Source organism: Felis catus, chromosome X (genome assembly GCF_018350175.1).
Source record: "Felis catus isolate Fca126 chromosome X, F.catus_Fca126_mat1.0, whole genome shotgun sequence".
In the NCBI taxonomy this organism is placed as follows: domain Eukaryota; kingdom Metazoa; phylum Chordata; class Mammalia; order Carnivora; family Felidae; genus Felis; species Felis catus.
In genome coordinates this window covers 62,814,133-62,831,750 of record NC_058386.1, presented here as the reverse complement: position 1 = coordinate 62,831,750, position 17,618 = coordinate 62,814,133, and the positions used below count along the sequence as shown (strand labels likewise).

The following is a 17,618-nucleotide window of genomic DNA, read 5'->3' as shown; positions in this document are numbered from 1 at the left end:
GCATTATGAAATGACCTCCATGATGTCTAGTTACCATGTTTTTACTGCATAGTTATTACAATACTGTTGATTATATTCTTTATGTTGTACGTTATATACCATGACTTTATTTAATAGGTAGAAGTTTGTATCTCTTAATTTTGTTCACATTTTTTGCCCATCCCCCATCCCCTCCCCATTCTGGTAACCAGCAGTTTGTTTCCTGTATCCATGAGTCTGTTTCCATTTCTTTGTTTGTTAGAGTTCACATATAAGTAAAATCATATGGTTTTTGTCTTCCTCTCTGTCTGACTTATTTCACTTAGCATAATACTATCTGGGTCCATCCATGTTGTCACCAAATGGCAAGATCTCATCCTTTTTTATGGCTGAGTAATACTCCATTGTGCATGCATACACATATTTAGGTTGCTTCCATGTCTTAGCTATTGTAAGTCATGCTGCAGTGAACATAGTGAATATATCTCTTTGTGTTTTTACTGTTTTTTGTTTTAAAATTTATTTCAAACAGAGAGTGTACATGTGCATGTGAGCATGGGAGGGGCAGAGAGAAAAAGAGAGAGAGAGAGAATCCCAAGCAGGCTCTGGGCTTTGAGTGTGAGCCCGATGTGGCTCAATCTCACAAATAGTGAGATCCTGCCCTGAGCCAAAATCAAGAGTGTGATGCTTAACTGACTGAGCCACCCAGGCATCCCTGGTCTCTTTGAATTGGTGTTTGCATTTTCTTTGGAAAAATACCCAGAAGTAGAATGCCAAACCATAGGGTAGTTCTATTTTTAATTTTCTGAAGAATCTCCATAGTGGCTGCACCAATTTAACATTCCCACAACACTGTGTAATGGTTCCCTTTTTTTCAGCATTGTTACCAGCATTTGTTTTTTTTTTTTTTTGTTTTTTTGTTTTTTGATAGTAGCCAATCTGACCAGTGTGAGGTGATATTTTGGTTTTGATTTGGGCTTCACTGATGCATAGTGATTTTGTGCCTCTTTTCATGTGCCTGTTGGCCATCTTTATGTAGTCTTTGAAAAAAATGTCTGTTCAAGTCTTCTATTTTTAAATCAAGTTGAGTGTTTTGGTATTAAGTTGTGTAAGTTCTTTATTTATTTTGGAATTGAACCCCTTACTGGTTCATGATTTGCAAATCTCTTCTCCCATTCTGTAGATTGCCATTTTGTTTTGTTGATGGTTTTCTTCAATGTGCAAGAACTTTCTAATTTGATATAATCCCACTTGTTTATGTATATAATCCCATTTGTTTAATTTAGCTTTTGCTGCTCATGCTTGAAGAGACTGGTCAAAAAAAAAAATACTGCTAAGACGAATGTTAATGAGCTTACTGCCTGTGTTTTCTTCTAAGAGTTTTATTGTTTCCGGCCTCACATTTAAGTGTTTAAAACATTTTGAATTTATTTTTGTATATGGTGTATGATAGTGGTCCAGTTTCAGTCTTTTGCATGTAGCTGTCCGGCTTTCCCTGTACCATTTATTGAGGAGGCTTTTTTTCCCTCATCGTACATTCTTGCCTCCTTTGGCATAGATTCATTGACCATATGCGTGTAGGTTTATTTATGGGCTCTCTACCTTGTTCCATTGTTTTATGTGTCTGTTTTTGTTCCAGTACCAGACTATTTTGATTACTGTAGCTTTGTAGTATACTTTGAGATGTTGGAGCATGGTATCTCCAGTTTTGTTCTTCTTTCTCAAGATTATTTTGGCTATTTGCCATCTTTTGTGGTTCCATACAAATTTTAGGATTCTTTGTTCTAGTTCCAGTTCTTGAAAAAATTTTTCTTTTTTTTTTTGTTTGATGGTACCCTGAGTACTGTTGCATTATAGTGCTTGTTGTTTTTAATTTTAATTTTCCAATTCTGTTGATAATATTGATAATATTTTCTATTCTTCTATTCATTTTAAATATAATATATATTTTTTTACTTTTTAGGAAACAAAACAATAACATTCTCTGCAAATTATAGGCAGATGGCATCTTTATTTTTAGACAGCTGCATTGGTTGCTTAGGTCGCTATAGTAATTGAAAAGGAGCATTTGCTCTTTGTTTGATATCACACCACATACTATATCATTAGTTTGCTAGGATATTTACCTAGTAAAAAAAGTAGAGTTCCTTTTTTTCCCCAAGCAAAATCTTACATGGAATATTGGTACACTGGGCCTGGGTTGCTAAAAATTGAAAAGATCTCTCTTCCTTATCTAAGTGGCGCAAAGAATTACCACTAAGCCACTGCCTCATTAGTATGCCTCAAATTAGCAGTTTACAGAACCCATAGAAGACAAAATGTCCCTAACCTCCTAAAGGCTATATTTTTGTTAGAGAAAACCAATAAGAAGCAAACAAATGTATAGTTTTTTTTTCTTTTTTCTTTTTTTTAAATTTACATCCAAATTAGTTAGCAAGTAGTACAACAATGATTTCAGGAGTAGATTCCTTAGTGCCCCTTACCCATTTACCCATCCCCCTCCCACAACCCCTCCAGTAACCCTCAGTTTATTCTCCATATTTATGAGTCTCTTATGTTTTGTCCCCTTCCCTGTTTTTATATTATTTTTGTTTCCCTTCCCCTATGTTCTTCTGTTTTGTCTCTTAAAGTCCTCATATGAGTGAAGTCATATTATATTTGCCTTTTTCTAATTTTGCTTAGCATAATACCCTCTAGTTCCACCCACGTAGTTGCAAATAGCAAGATTTCATTCTTTTTGATTGCCGAGTAATATTCCATTGTATGTATGTGTGTGTGTGTGTGTATATATATATATATATATATACACATCTTCTCTTCTCTGATCTTCTCTATCCCTTCATCCATCGATGGACATTTGGGCTCTTCCATACTTTGGCTAGTATTGATAGTGCTGCTATAAACATTGGGGTGCATGTGTCCTTTGCAACAGCACACCTGTATCCCTTGGATAAATGCCTAGTAGTGCAATTGCTGGGTAGTAGGGTAGTTCTATTTTTACTTTTTTGACGAACCTCCATACTGTTTTCCAGAGTGGCTGCGCCAGTTGGATTCCCACCAACAATGCAAAAGAGACCCTCTTTCTCTGCATCCTCCCCAACATCTGTTGTTGCCTGAGTAGTTAATGTTAGCCATTCTGACAGGTGGTATCTCATTGTGGTTTTGATTTGTATTTCCCTGATGATGACTGATGTTGAGCATTTTTTCATGTGTCGGTTGGCAATCTGGATTTCTTCCTTGGAGAAGTGTCTATTCATGTCTTTTGCCCATTTATTCACTGGATTATTTGTTTTTTGGGTGTTGAGTTTGATAAGTTCTTCATAGATTTTGGATACTAACCCTTTATCTGATATGTCATTTGAAAATCTCTTCTCCCATTCTGTCAGTTGCCTTTTAGTTTTGCCCATTGTTTCCTTGACTTTGTAGAAGCTTTTTATTTTGATGAGGTCCCAGTAGTTCATTTTGGCTTTTGTTTCCCTTTCCTCTGGAGACATGTTGAGTAAGAAGTTGCTGCGGCCAAGATCAAAGAGGTTTTTGCCTATTGTCTTCTCAAGATTTTGATGGCTTCCCGTCTTACATGGAGGTCTTTCATCCATTTTGAGTTTATTTTTGTGTACAGTATAAGAAAGTGGTCCAGGTTCATTCTTCTGAATGTTGCTGTCTAGTTTTCCCAGCACCACTTGCTGAAGAGACTGTCTTTATTCCGTTGGCTATTCTTTCCTGCTTTGTCAAAGGTTAGTTGGCCATATGTTTGTGGGTCCATTTCTGGGTTCTCTATTCTGTTCCATTGATCTGAGAGTCTGTTCTTGTGCTAGTACCATAGTCTTGATGATAGCTTAAAGTCTGGGATTGTGATGCCTCCTGCTTTGGTTTTCTTTTTCAAGACTGCTTTGGCTATTCGGGGTCTTTTCTGGTTCCATACAAATTTTAGGATTATTTGTTCTAGCTCTGTGAAGAATGCTGGTGTTATTTTGATAGGGATTGCATTGAATATGTAGATTGCTTTGGGTAGTATTGACATTTTAACAACATTTGTTCTTCCTATCCAGGAGTATAGAATCTTTTTCTATTTTTTTGTGTCTTCTTCAATTTCTTTAATAAGCTTTCTATACTTTTCAGTGTATAGATTGTTCTCCTCTTTTGTTAGATTGATTCCTAGGTATTTTATGGTTTTTGGTACAATTGTAACTGGAATCAATTCCTTGATTTCTCTTTCTGTTGCTTCATTGTTGGTGTAAAGGGATGCAACCGATTTCTGTGCATTGATTTATATCCTGCAACTTTGCTGAATTCATGGATCAATTCTGGCAGTTTTTTGGTGGAATCATTAGGGTTTTCCATATAGAGTATCATGTCATCTGTGAAGAGTGACAGTTTGACCTCCTCCTGGACGATTTGGATGCCTTTTATTTCTTTGTGTTGTCTGAATGCAGAGGGTAAGACCTCCGATACTATATTGAATAACAGTGGCGAGAATGGACAGACATCCCTGTCTTGTTCCTGACCTTAGGGAGAAAGCTCTCAGGTTTTCCCCATTGAGGATGATATTAGCGTTGTGTCGTATATACATGGCTTTTATGATCTCAAGGTATGCTCTTCTATCCCGACTTTATTGAGGGTTTTTATCAAGAAAGGATGCTGTATTTCATCAAATGCTTTCTCTGCATCTATTGAAAACACCATATGGTTCTTGTCCTTTCTTTTATTGATGTGATAAATCACGTTAATGGTTTTACAGATACTGAACCAGCCTTGCATCCCAGGTATAAATCCCACTTGGTCGTGGTGAATAACTTTTTTAATGTGTTGTTGGAACCGGTTGGCTAATATCTTGTTGAGGATTTTTGCATCCATGTTCATCAGGGAAATTGGTCTATAGTTTCTTTTAGTGGGGTCTCTGGTTTTGGAATCAAAGTAATGCTGGTTTCATAGAAAGAGTTTGGAAGTTTTCCTTCCATTTCTATTTTTTGGAACAGCTTCAAGAGAATATGTGTTAACTCTTCCTTAAATGTTTGGTAGAATTCGCCTGGAAAGACATCTGGCCTTGGACTCTTGTTTTTTGGAAGATTTTGATTACTAATTCGATTTCCTTACTGGTTATGGGTCTTTTCAAATTTTCTGTTTCTTCCTGTTTCAATTTTGGTAGTGTATATTTTTCTAGGTATTTCCATTTCTTCCAGATTGCCCATTTTGTTGGCATATAATTGCTCATGATATTCTCTTATTATTGTTTTTGTTTCTGCTGTGTTGCTTGTGATCTCTCCTCTTTCATTCTTGATTTTATTTATCTGGGTCCTTTCCTTTTTCTTTTTGATTAAACTGGCTAGGGTTTATCAATTTTGTTAATTCTTTCAAAGAACCAGCTTCTGGTTGTATTGATCTATTCTACTGTTTTTTTTGTTTTTTGGGTTTTTTTTTTTTTGGTTTTGATAGCAGTAATTTCTGCTCTAATCTTTATTATTTCCTGTCTTCTGCTGGTTTTGTGTTTTATTTGCTGTTCTGTTTCCAGCTCCTTATGCTATAATGTTAGGTTGTGTATCTGAGATCTTTCTTCCTCCTTCTTTGGAGGGGAGGGTGGGTGAGGGGTATTGAGGAGGGCACCTGTTGGTAGGAGCACTGGGTGTTTTATGGAAACCAATTTGACAAGTTTCATATAAAAAAAAAAAAGGAAGGCCTGAATTGCTGTATACTTTCCTCTTATGACTACCGTTGCTGTGTCCCAGAGGTATTGGGTTGTGGTGTTATAATTTTCATTGGCTTCCATATAGTTTTTAATTTCCTCTTTAACTTCTTGTTTAGCCCATTCATTCTTTAGTAGGACGTTCTTCAGTCTCCAAGTATTTGTTACCTTTCCAATTTTTTTCTTGTGGTTTATTTCAGTTTCATAGTGTTGTGGTCTGACAATATGCATGGTATGATATCAATCTTTCTGTACTTGCTTAGGGCTGATTTGTGTCTCAGTATATAATCTGTTCTGGAGAACGTTTCATGTGCACTGGAGAAGAATGTATATTCTGCTGCTTTAGGATGAAATGTTCTGAATATATCTGTTTAGTCAATCTGGTCCAGTGTGTCATTCAAAGCCATTGTTACCTTGTTGATTTTTTGATTAGATGATCTGTCCATTGCTGTGAGTGGGTGTTGAAGTCTCCTACTATTATGGTATTACTGTCAATGAGTTTATGCTTGTGATTAATTGATTTATATATTTGGGTGATGTCACATTTGAAGCATAAATGTTTAAAATTGTTAGGACTTCTTGGTGGATAGATCCTTTGATAATGATATAATGCCCTTCTGCATCTCTTGGTACAGTGTTTATTTTAAAGTCTAGATTGTGTGATGTAAGTATGGCTACTCCAGCTTTCTTTTGTTGACCATTAGCATGATAGTTGGTTCTCAGTCGCCTTACTTTCAGTCTGACGGTTTCTTTAGGTCTAAAGTGGGTCTCTTGTAAACAGCATATAGATGGATCTTGTTTCCTTATCCATTCTGTTATCCTGTGTCTTTTGATTGGAGCACTGAGTCCACTGATGTTTAGAGTGAGTACTGAAAGATACAAATTTATTGCCATTATGATGCTTGTAGGGTTGGAGTTTCTGGTGGTGTTCTCTGGTCCTTTGTAATCTTTGTTTCTTTTGGTGTGTGTGTGTGTGTGTGTGTGTGTGTGTGTGTGTGTGTGTGTGTATTTTCACCTTTTCTCCCCTCAGAGAGTTCCCCTTAAAATTTCTTGCTAGGCAGGTTTAGTGGTCACAAATTCCTTTCATTTTTGTTTGTCTTGGAAACTGTTTATCTCTCCTATTTTGAATGACAGCCTTGGTGAGTAGAAGATTCTTGGCTGCATATTTTTCTGATTCAGCACATTGAATATATCCTGCCATTCCTTTCTGGCCTGCTAAGTTTCTGTGGATAGGTCTGCTGCAAACCTGATCTGTCTTCCCTTGTAGGTTAGGGACTTTTTTCCCTTGCTGCTTTCATGATTCTCTCCTTGCCTTAGTATTTTGTGAATTTGACTATGATGTGCCTTGTTGATGGTCGGTGTTTGTTGAATCTAATGGGGGTCTTCTGTGCTTCCTGGATTTTGATTTCTGTGTCTTTCCCCAGGTTAGGAAAGTTTTCTGCTATGATTTGCTCACATAACCCTTCTACCCCTATTTGTGTCTCTTCCTTTTCTGGGACCCCTATGATTCCAATGTTGTTCCTTTTTAAAGAGTCACTGATTTCTCTAATTCTTAAATCGTGCTCTTTTTCCTTAATCTCCCTGTTTTTTTCTGCTTCATTATTTTCCATAAGTTTTCCTCTATATCGCTGATTCTCTTCTCTGCCTCATCCATCCTTGCTGCCGCATCATCCATCTGTGATTGCAGCTCAGTTAAGCATTTTTTATTTCATCATGAGTAGTTTTTACTTCTTTTATCTCTGCAGAAGGGATTCTAATCTATTTTCACCTCCAGCTAGTATTCTTATTATCGTGATTGTAAATTCTGGTTCAGACATCTTGCTTATATCTGGGTTGGTTAAGTTCCTGGCTGTCGTTTCTTCCTGTTCTTTCTTTTTGGGCGAATTCCTTCGTTTCGTCATTTTGAAGGGAGAAAAGGAATTAATGAGGTAAAAAAAAAAAGACACACACACAAATGGGATAAATGATGCTAGATCCTAGGTGTGTTTTGGTCTGGGTGTTGAAAGTGTTTTGATACATTAGAGAAAAAGGGAAAATAACGAAAAAAAAAGAAATTGTTTGAGAATTTGAAAAAATATATACACTGAAGTAGACTAAAATGAAATGATGGAAGTAAAAGAGAATTGGAAAAAATAGTACACAAAAGTAATGAATATTGTAGAAAAAAATTACAGAAAAATATTTTTAATAAGAATTAAAAATAAAAATGAAGTTTTTCTGTAGTCAAGAAAAAGAAAAGAAATGAAAACTAGGGAAAAAAAGGAAATCATTTGAAAAAGTAAATACACTGTAGTAGCCTAAAATAATATGATGGAAATAAAATAGAATTTGAAAAACTTACATAAACGTTAAAAATATAGTCAAAATTTAAAGAAAAATTTTTAATAAAAATTGAAAATAAAAATTAATTTTTTCTCCGTATTAAAGAGAAAGAAACGAGAAAGCAAGAAAGGAAAAAGAAAAAAAGGAAATTGTTTGAAAATTTGAAAAAGTGAATACACTGTAGCAGACTAAAATAAAATGATGGAAGTAAAATAGAAGTTGAAAAAATTCACATAAAAGCAAAACATATAATAAAAAAATATTTTTAATAAAAGTTGTAAGTAAAAATGAGTTTTTTCTTTCTGTATTCAAGAAAAAGAAGTGAAAAATATAAAAAAAAAGAACGAAATTTGAACAGATGGACCTCCTAACAGATTGAAATACGACTGAAATTACTTTGTTTTCCCCTAGAAGTCAGACTATGAAGCACTTTATAGTCCATAAACTAAGCAGGCAGTGAGATTTGTGTTGTTGAAGAGGGAGGTTGGCCCAGTTGGGCGGGGCTTAGTGTAGTGGCTCTGTTCTCCACTAGATGGCGCTGCTAGCCTACTGGGGTGGAGTGTTGTGGCGCTTGTGGATGTGTATGCGCCGGAGCGATGAAAATGGCATCACCCAGCTACCCAGTTCTCTAGTATCAGAACTCTGTTCCCCTGATCAGCAATCACACACCTGTCTTCTGTCTTCAGCTTTCTTCCACTCCCCGCTTGGTCCGTGACCAAGCCCCAGGCAGTACCTCTCTCCTGAGTTTTGTCTCAGATGCGGTTGTTTTCCCTTGTGCCTTACTTCTGAAGGAGTGCGGCTTTGACCAGTTCCGCCCCTCTGCGGGAGGTTCTCATCAAGCAGTGGCTGAATGCCAGCTGCACCCAGGAACGCTTGCTGGACCCTGCTGCTGCCGGTGTCCTGAGACTATGGCCAGGTGCCTGCCCACCCCAGAAAAAGTTCGCGAGGTTGTGTAGCAGCAGCGTTTCTGGGATTATGGAAAATCACAGCACACATCTGGCACCAGGCATCACCCTTAACGACCTTGTTCCAGCACCAGCGAATGTGGGCATTCTCTGGGGTCTGCTGGGACCAAGGGGCCTCAACAGTCTGTACCAAATGCCCTTCCAGCAGTGGAACTGCTTTTCCCCGTGTGGCCCAAGAACCTCCCGGACCCCACTCTATTCCTGGGGATTCACTCTTCTCACTAGAGCATTGCCAGGTATGGAGCTGTAGAGTTGCAGACTGTGCTCCCCTTGTTTACAGTCTTAATGGAATTGAAACCTTCTCCTTTCTCCTTTCTCCTTTCTCCCTTCTCCCTTCTCCCTTCTCCACTTTTATTTCAGTCCCTGTGGCTGAATTTTCCACTTTCTCTCCAGCTGCTTTTGCAGAGGAGTACTTTCCCTGGATTCTCTCCCCCCCCCCATCTCCATCCTCTCTCCGCCCACAAAAGCGGGTCCCTGCTCACCGTGGCTTCTCGCTCCCCAAGTTCACCTCTCCATGCCGGGTACTTGCTGAATTCTGTGGTTCAGGTTGTGCAGATTGTTGTGTTAATCCTCAAATCAGTTTTCTAGGTGTGCAGGATAGTTTAGTGTTGGTCTGGCTGTATTTCATGGACGTAGAACCCACAAAAAACTTCCATGCTGTTCTGCCATCTTGCCTCCCCCACCAAAGAAATATATAATTGTAAAAAAAATGCGGTGGATAAATAATGAAATACTATAAAGGTAATAGGGAGTTTTGGGGGACAAGATGTAAAGCAGTCAGGCAAGGCTTTACTGATGTCCAGCATAGTATTGAACATGTAGTAGGTCTGTAGTAAATACTTGCTGAATTTGCAAGGTAATACATTATCCTTATCTGGTTATTCTCTAGTTGTTTTCCATAGAGAATCATGCTCTTGTGATGCATTTTTTTATGTGCCCATTAGGTTTAAGTGCTTGGTATATACTGGCACTTTTTAATGTTTTTCATTCCCTGCCGCCTTTGTTTCTGAGATCCTTCCTTATTCATGTGCCTTTAACATATATGTATATGTTATATATACATATATACATATATATATAGGTAGTGTATATATGTATTACTTGATTTGACTATGGTTATGTGTATTGTTGGCTTAAATAGGTTTTTCTGTTATCTACTATTAGTTTTATGAGTTCATTTCTATGTTCTGGCAGTGCTTCATTATATGAAAGGCAAAGTGCTAGGAAACATATGAGTTTTTATACTACCATGAATAAATGGCAAATGCCCATTTTACTATATACTTGTAGTACTGTAATTATATTTTCCCCATCTTTAATGGGTAAAAACAATTGTTCTTGTTTTGATTTTTATTTTTCTGACTACTGGCAAGGTTGAATATTTTTCCATGTGGTTGTTAGTTTATATTTAATATCTTCAACAAACGTTTATTTTAACCATTAATCAGTTCAGTTTCTGTTTTGTCACCACCACCACCACTACTACTATTTCTACTTGTATGACTGTGTATTGGGCACTGAAGTAGGTTCAAGGGGTATTACAGGAAATTATGTTACAGAAATGATCACATATTAATGTGCCATATTAGAGACAGATATAATTTGATGTAGGATCTTGGGGTGATAATATTAAGTGCTCAGTAAGCTTAATTACTGTGTGATAAGCGCTGTTCTAAGGATTTTTTCTCTTATATCAACTCATTTAAAAAACAATAACCATATGCAATAGGTATTGGACTATCTCCATTTTTATTTTTTATTTTTTATTTATTTACTTTTAAATATGAAACTTATTGTCAAATTGGTTTCCATATAATACCCAGTGCTCATCACAAAAGGTGCCTTCCTCAATACCCATCCCCACCATCCCCTCCCTCCCACCCTTCATCAACCCTCAGTTTGTTCTCAGTTTTTAAGAGTCTCTTATGCTTTGGCTCCCTCCCTCTCTAACCTCTTTTTTTTTTCTTCCCCTCCCCTATGGTCTTCTGTTAAGTTTCTCAGGTTCCACATAAGAGTGAAAACATATGGTATCTTTCTTTCTCTGTATGACTTATTTCACTTAGTATAACCCTCTACAGTTCCATCCATGTTGCTACAAAAGGCCAGATTTCATTCTTTCTCATTGCCAAGTAGTATTCCATTGTGTATACACACCACAATTTCTTTATCCATTCATCCATCAGTTGATGGACATGTAGGCTCTTTCCCTAATTTGGCTATTGTTGAAAGTGCTGCTATAAACATTGGGGTAAAAGTGCCCTATGCATCAGCACTCCTGTATCCCTTAGCTAAATTCCTAGCAGTGCTATTGCTGGGTCATAGGGTAGGTCTATTTTAAATTTTCTGAGGAACCTCCACACTGCTTTCCAGAGCGGCTGCACCAATTTGCATTCCCACCAACAGTGCAAGAGGGTTCCCGTTTCTCCACATCCTCTCCAGCATCTATAGTCTCCTGATTTGTTCATTTAAGTCACTCTGACTGGCGTGAAGTGGTATCTGACTGTGGTTTTGATTTGTATTTCCCTGATGAGGAGTGATGCTGAGCATCTTTTCATGTGCCTATTGGCCATCTGGAAGTCTTCTTTAGAGAAGTGTCTATTCATGTTTTCTGCCCATTTCTTCACTGGATTATTTGTTTTTCGAGTGTGGAGTTTGGTGAGTTCTGTATAGATTTTGGATACTAGCCCTTTGTCTGATATGTCATTTGCAAATATCTTTTCCCATTCCGTTGGTTGCCTTTTACTTTTGTTGGTTGTTTCCTTTGCCGTGCAGAAGCTTTTTATCTTTATGAAGTCCCAAGAATTCAATTTTTGCTTTTAATTCCCTTGCCTTTGGGACTGTGTCAAGTAAGAAACTGCTGCGGCTAAGGTCAGAGAGACTTTTTCTTGCTTTCTCCTCTAGGGTTTTGATGGTTTCCTGTCTCACATTCAGGTCCTTTATCCATTTTGAGTTTATTTTTGTGAACGGTGTAAGAAAGTGGTCTAGTTTCATCGTTCTGCATATTGCTCTCCAGTTCTCCCAGCACCATTTGTTAAAGAGACTGTCTTTTTTCCATTGGCTATTCTTTCCTGCTTTGTCAAAGATTAGTTGGCTATACTTTTGTGGGTCTATTCTGGGGTTTCTATTCTATTCCATTGGTCTATTGTGTCTGTTTTTGTGCCAGTACCATGCTGTCTTGATGATTACAGCTTTGTAGTAGAGGCTGAAGTCTGGGATTTTGATGCCTCCTGCTTTGGTCGTCTTCAAAATTACTTTGGCTATGCGGGGTCTTTTGTATTTCCATACAAATTTTAGGATTGCTTGTTCTAGCTTCGAGAAGAATGCTGGTGCAATTTTGATTGGGATTGCATTGAAAATGTACATAGCTTTGGGTAGTATTGACATTTTAACAATATTGATTCTTCCAATCCATGAGCGTGGAATGTTTTTCCATTTCTTTATATCTTTTTCAATTTCCTTCATAAGCTTTCTGTAGTTTTCAGCATACAGATCTTGTACATCTTTGGTTAGGTTTATTCCTAGGTATTTTATGCTTCTTGGTGCAATTGTGAATGGGATCCGTTTCTTTATTTGTCTTTCTGTTGCTTCATTATTAGCATATAAGAATGCAACTGATTTCTGTACGTTGATTTTGTATCCTGCAACTTTGCTGAATTCATGTATCAGTTCTAGCAGACTTTTGGTGGAGTCTGTCAGATTTTCCATGTATAATATCATGTCATCTACAAAAAGTGAAAGCTTGACTTCATCTTTGCCAATTTTGATGCCTTTGATTTCCTTTTGTTGTCTGATTGCTGATGCTGGAACTTCCAACACTATGTTAAACAACAGCAGTGAGAGTGGGCATCCATGTTGTGTTCCTGATCTCAGGGGGAAAGCTCTCAGTTTTTTGCCATTGAGAAGGATATTAGTTGTGGGCTTTTCACAAATGGCTTTGATGATGTTTAAGGATGTTCCTTTTATCCCAACTTTCTCGAGGGTTTTTATTTAGAGACGATGCTGAATTTTTTCAAATGCTTTTTCTGCATCGATTGACGGGATCATATGGTTCTTTTCTTTTATTAATGTGATGTATCACGTTGATTGATTTGCGAATGTTGAACCAGCCCTGCAGCCCAAGAATGAATCCCACTTGATTATGGTGAATAATTCTTTTTATATTCTGTTGAATTCGATTTGCTAGTATCTTATTGAGGATTTTTGCATCCTTATTCATCAGGGATATTGGCCTGTAGTTCTCTTTTTTTACTGGGTCTCTGTCCGGTTTAGGAATCAAAGTAATGCTGGCTTCATAGAATGAGTCTGGAAGTTTTCCTTCCATTTCTATTTTTTGGAATAGCTTGAGAAGGATAGGTATTATCTCTGCTTTAAATGTCTGGTATAATTCCCCTGGGAAGCCATCTGGTGCTGGACTCTTATTTGTTGGATGATTTTCGATAACTGATTCAATTTATTCACTGGTTATGGGTCTGTTCAAGTTTTATATTTCTTCCTGTTTGAGTTTTGGAAGTGTGTGGGTGCTTAGGAATTTGTCCATTTCTTCCAGGTTGTCCCGTTTGTTGGCATGTAAGTTTTCAGTAGTATTCCCCGATAATGGCTTGTATTTCTGAGGGATTGGTTGTCATAATTCCATTTTCATTCATGACTTTATCTATTTGGGTCCTCTCCTTTTTCCTTTTGAGAAACCTGGCTAGAGGTTTATCCATTTGGTTTATTTTTTCAAAAAACCAACTCTTGGTTTCATTGATCTCCCCAACAGTTTTTTTAGATTCTATATTGTTTATTTCTTCTCTGCTCTTCATTATTTCTCTTCTTTTGCTGGGTTTGCGGTGTCTTTGCTGTTCTGCTTCAGTTTCTTTTAGGTGTGCTGTTAGATTTTGTATTTGGGATTTTTCTTGTTTCTTGAGATAGGCCTGGATTGCAATGTATTTTCCTCTCAGGACTGCCTTCGCTGCATCCCAAAGCATTTGGATTGTTGTGTTTTCATTTTAATCTGTTTCCATATATTTTCAAATTTCTTCTCTAATTTCCTGTGTGACCCAATCATTCTTTAGTAGGGTGTTCTTTAACCTCCATGCTTTTGGAGGTTTTCCTGTCTTTTTCTTGTGGTTGATTTCAAGTTTCATAGCATGGTGGTCTGAAAGTGTGCATGGTATGGTCTGAATTCTTGTATACTTATGAAGGGCTGTTTTGTGACCCAGTATGTGATCTATCTTGGAGAATGTTCCATGTGCACTCGAGAAGAAAGTATATTCTGTTGCTTTGGGATGCAGAGTTCTAAATATATCTGTCAAGTCCATGTGATCCAGTGTATCATTCAGGGCCCTTGTTTCTTTATTGATCCTGTGTCTAGATGATGTGTCAATTATTTTAAGTGGGGTATTAAAGTCCCCTGCAATTACCACATTCTTATGAATAAGGTTGCTTCTGTTTGTGATTGTTTTATATATTTGGGGGCTCCTGTATTCGGCATATAGACATTTATAATTGTTAGCTCTTCCTGATGGATAGACCCTGTAATTATTATATAATGCCCCTCTTCATCTCTTGTTACAGCCTTAATTTAAAGTCCAGTTTGTCTGATATAAGCATGGCTACTCCAGCTTTCTGTTTGCTTCCAAGAGCATGGTAGATATTTCTCCATCCCCTCACTTTCAATCTGAAGGTGTTCTCATGTCTAAAATGAGTCTCCTGTAGACAGCAAATAGTTGGGTCTTGTTTTTTTATCCATTCTGATACCCTATGTCTTTTGGTTGGAGCATTTAGTCCATTTACATTCAGTGATATAATTGAAAGATAGGGGTTTAGAAGTCATTGTGATGTCTATAGGTTTCATGCTTATAGTGACGTCTCTGGTACTTTGTCTCACAGGATCCCCCTTAGGATTTCTTGTAGGGCTAGTTTAGTGGTGATGAATTCCTTCAGTTTTTGTTTGTTTGGGAAGACCTTTATTTCTACTTTTATTCTGTATGACAGACTTGCTGGATAAAGGAGTCTTGGCTGCATATTTTTCTGTTCATTACATTGAATATTTCCTGCCATTCTTTTCTGTCATGCCAAGTTTCAGTACATCCGTCACTAGTCTTATCATTCTCCCTTTATATGTTAGACCGTGTTTATCCCTAGCTTCTTTCAGAATTTTCTCTTTATCCTTGATTTTTGCCAGTTTCACCACGATATGTCGTTCAGAAGATCGATTCAAGTTGTATCTGAAGGGAGTTCTTTGTGCCTCTTGGATTTCAATGCCTTTTTCCTTCCCCAGATCAGGGAAGTTCTCAGCTATGATTACTTCAAGTACACCTTCAGCCCCTTTCTCTCTCTCTCTTCCTCCTCTGGATTCCCTATTATGCGGATATTATGTTTCATCGCATCACTTAGGTCCCTAATTTTCCCCTCATATTCCTCGATTTTTTTTATGTCTCTTTTTCTCAGCTTCCTCTTTTTCCATAATTTTATCTTCTAATTCACCCATTCTCTCCTCTGCCTCTTCAGTCAGAGCTATGGTCGCCTCCATTTTATTTTGCACCTCATTTATAGCATTTTTTAGCTCCTCCTGTTTCTTAGTCCCTTGATCTCTGTAGCAATAGATTCTCTGCTGTCCTCTCTACTTTGTTCCAGCCAAGTGATTAATTTTATGACTATTATTTTAAATTCATTCTCAGTTATATTGCTTAGATTGTTTTTGATCAATTCGTTAGCTGTTGCCACTTCCTGGAGTTTTCTTTTGAGGAGAATTCTTCCGTTTCATCGTTTTGGATAGTCCCTGGAGTGGTGTGGAACTGCAGGGCATTTCCCCTGTGTTGTCTGGAGTAACTTGTGTTGGTGGGCGGGGCCGCAGTCAGATCCAGTGTGTGTCCCCAGCCCACCACTGGGGCCACAGTCAGACTGGTGTGTACCTTATCTTCCCCTCTCCCAGGGGCAGGACTCACTATGGGGTGGTGTGGCCCATGTTTGGGCTACTTTCACACTGCCAGGCTTGTGGTGCTGCTTCTGTGGGATCTGGCTTATTAGCCGGGGTGGTTCCACAAGGTGCACAGTGGCGGGAGGGGCAGGCTCATCTTGCTTTGCCTTTGTTGGTCCGCTCCAGGATAGGCCCTGCGGCACCAGGAGGGAGGCCGATCCGTTGGAGGAATGGATCCACAGAAGCACAGCGTTGGGTGTTTGCGTGGTGAAGCAAGTTCGGTGATGGGAACTGGTTCCCGTTGGGAATTTGGCTGCGTGATGGGCGAGGGAGATGGCACTGGCCAGCGCTTTTCTTCCCCACCAAGCTGAGCTCTGTCTTCCGGGGCTCAACAGCTCTCCCTCCCATTGTCCTCTAGCCCTCCCACCCTCTGTGCAGAGCCATTGACTTATAACATTCCAGGTGTTAATTCCCACTGCCTGTCAGAACTGACTCCATCCGGCCCCTCCGCTTTGCAAGTCAGACTTGGGGGCTCTGCCTTGCCAGGCGGGCTGCCCCTCCACTGCCTTGGCTCCCTCCCACCAGTCCATGTAGTGCGCACCGCCTCTCCGCCCTTCCTACCCTCTTCATTGGGTCTCTTGTCTACGCTTGGCTCTGGAGAGTCCGTTCAGCTAGTCTTCTTGCGGTGTTCTGGGTTATTTAGGCAGATGTGGGTGGAATCTAAGTGATCAGCAGGACTTCGTGAGCCTAGTCCTCCTATGCCACCATCTTTCAACTCTCCATTTTTAAACACAATGAAACACATTTTCACATTTTCTAAATTAAATTGCTAGTAAATGGTGAAACTGGTATTTTTGAAAAATGTGTATTTGACTTTGTCACTTTTTAAGTGTTGGATTCCCAGAAGTGGTAGTACAGATTATTCATTTGTATTATCATCGAAAGGTGAATATGTTGAAATAATTTAAAAAATATTAATATCATTTTATGTATGATTAGCATATTAACTTTCATAATTACCCAGTTTAGGTGATCAATTAATGGATATGTGACTCCAGCCTGTTTTTTATCTAATCATCTATTTCAAATTCTCTTTTCCTTAGCTGTGTGTATGCCTTTTTTTTCCAATTGAAGGAAATAAAAGCCATAAATAAGTAGACTTTCTTACCCATTTTTAGCAATGAAATTTTAGTTTTTAAATATAAGTAAAGACATGGGTAAGTAAATAAGCATGTTAAAAAGCACCTTTAATACTAAATACTAAATTTAAGTAAAAAGTTCACCGAAAGACCTGAATCTCAGTTTTGTCACCTTTTTTTTATGTTAAGATTCTAGGATCGGATTCAGGGATAATAGTAGTATTATATTTATAGTTTAGAGAATTGTAATGGAAATTAATGTATAATAAAATATAAATGTCATAAGCACTAAATTTGGTATTTTAGTTTTAATGTAAGTCTTGGGTAAATTTTCACCTCACTGTCCAAAAGTTGACATGTCTGATAACTGTTTTACTTATTAAGTCAAAGTCCTTACACACACACACACACACAGACACACAGACACCCACACACACACACAATTGTCATGAAATAGGAATATATGCTGATATATGTGGCCAGACCATAGAATAATTTTTGACGCATATTAGGCATTCACTAAATATTTGTTCAGTGATTGAATAAATGGATTCTGTGTCAGGTACCCTTACCAGGATCAACTTGTTAATAAGGGAGGAAACATGGCCATTTACAAATTCAGTTAAAAGCAA

The 17,618-nt window shown here is 38.0% G+C and overlaps 1 protein-coding gene across 10 annotated transcripts in view; it reads left to right on the top strand.

The window, feature by feature from the left end:
• Positions 1-17,618, top strand: part of ATRX (ATRX chromatin remodeler) — a 312,306-nt gene that overhangs the window by 252,206 nt on the left and 42,482 nt on the right. The window lies entirely within an intron of this gene.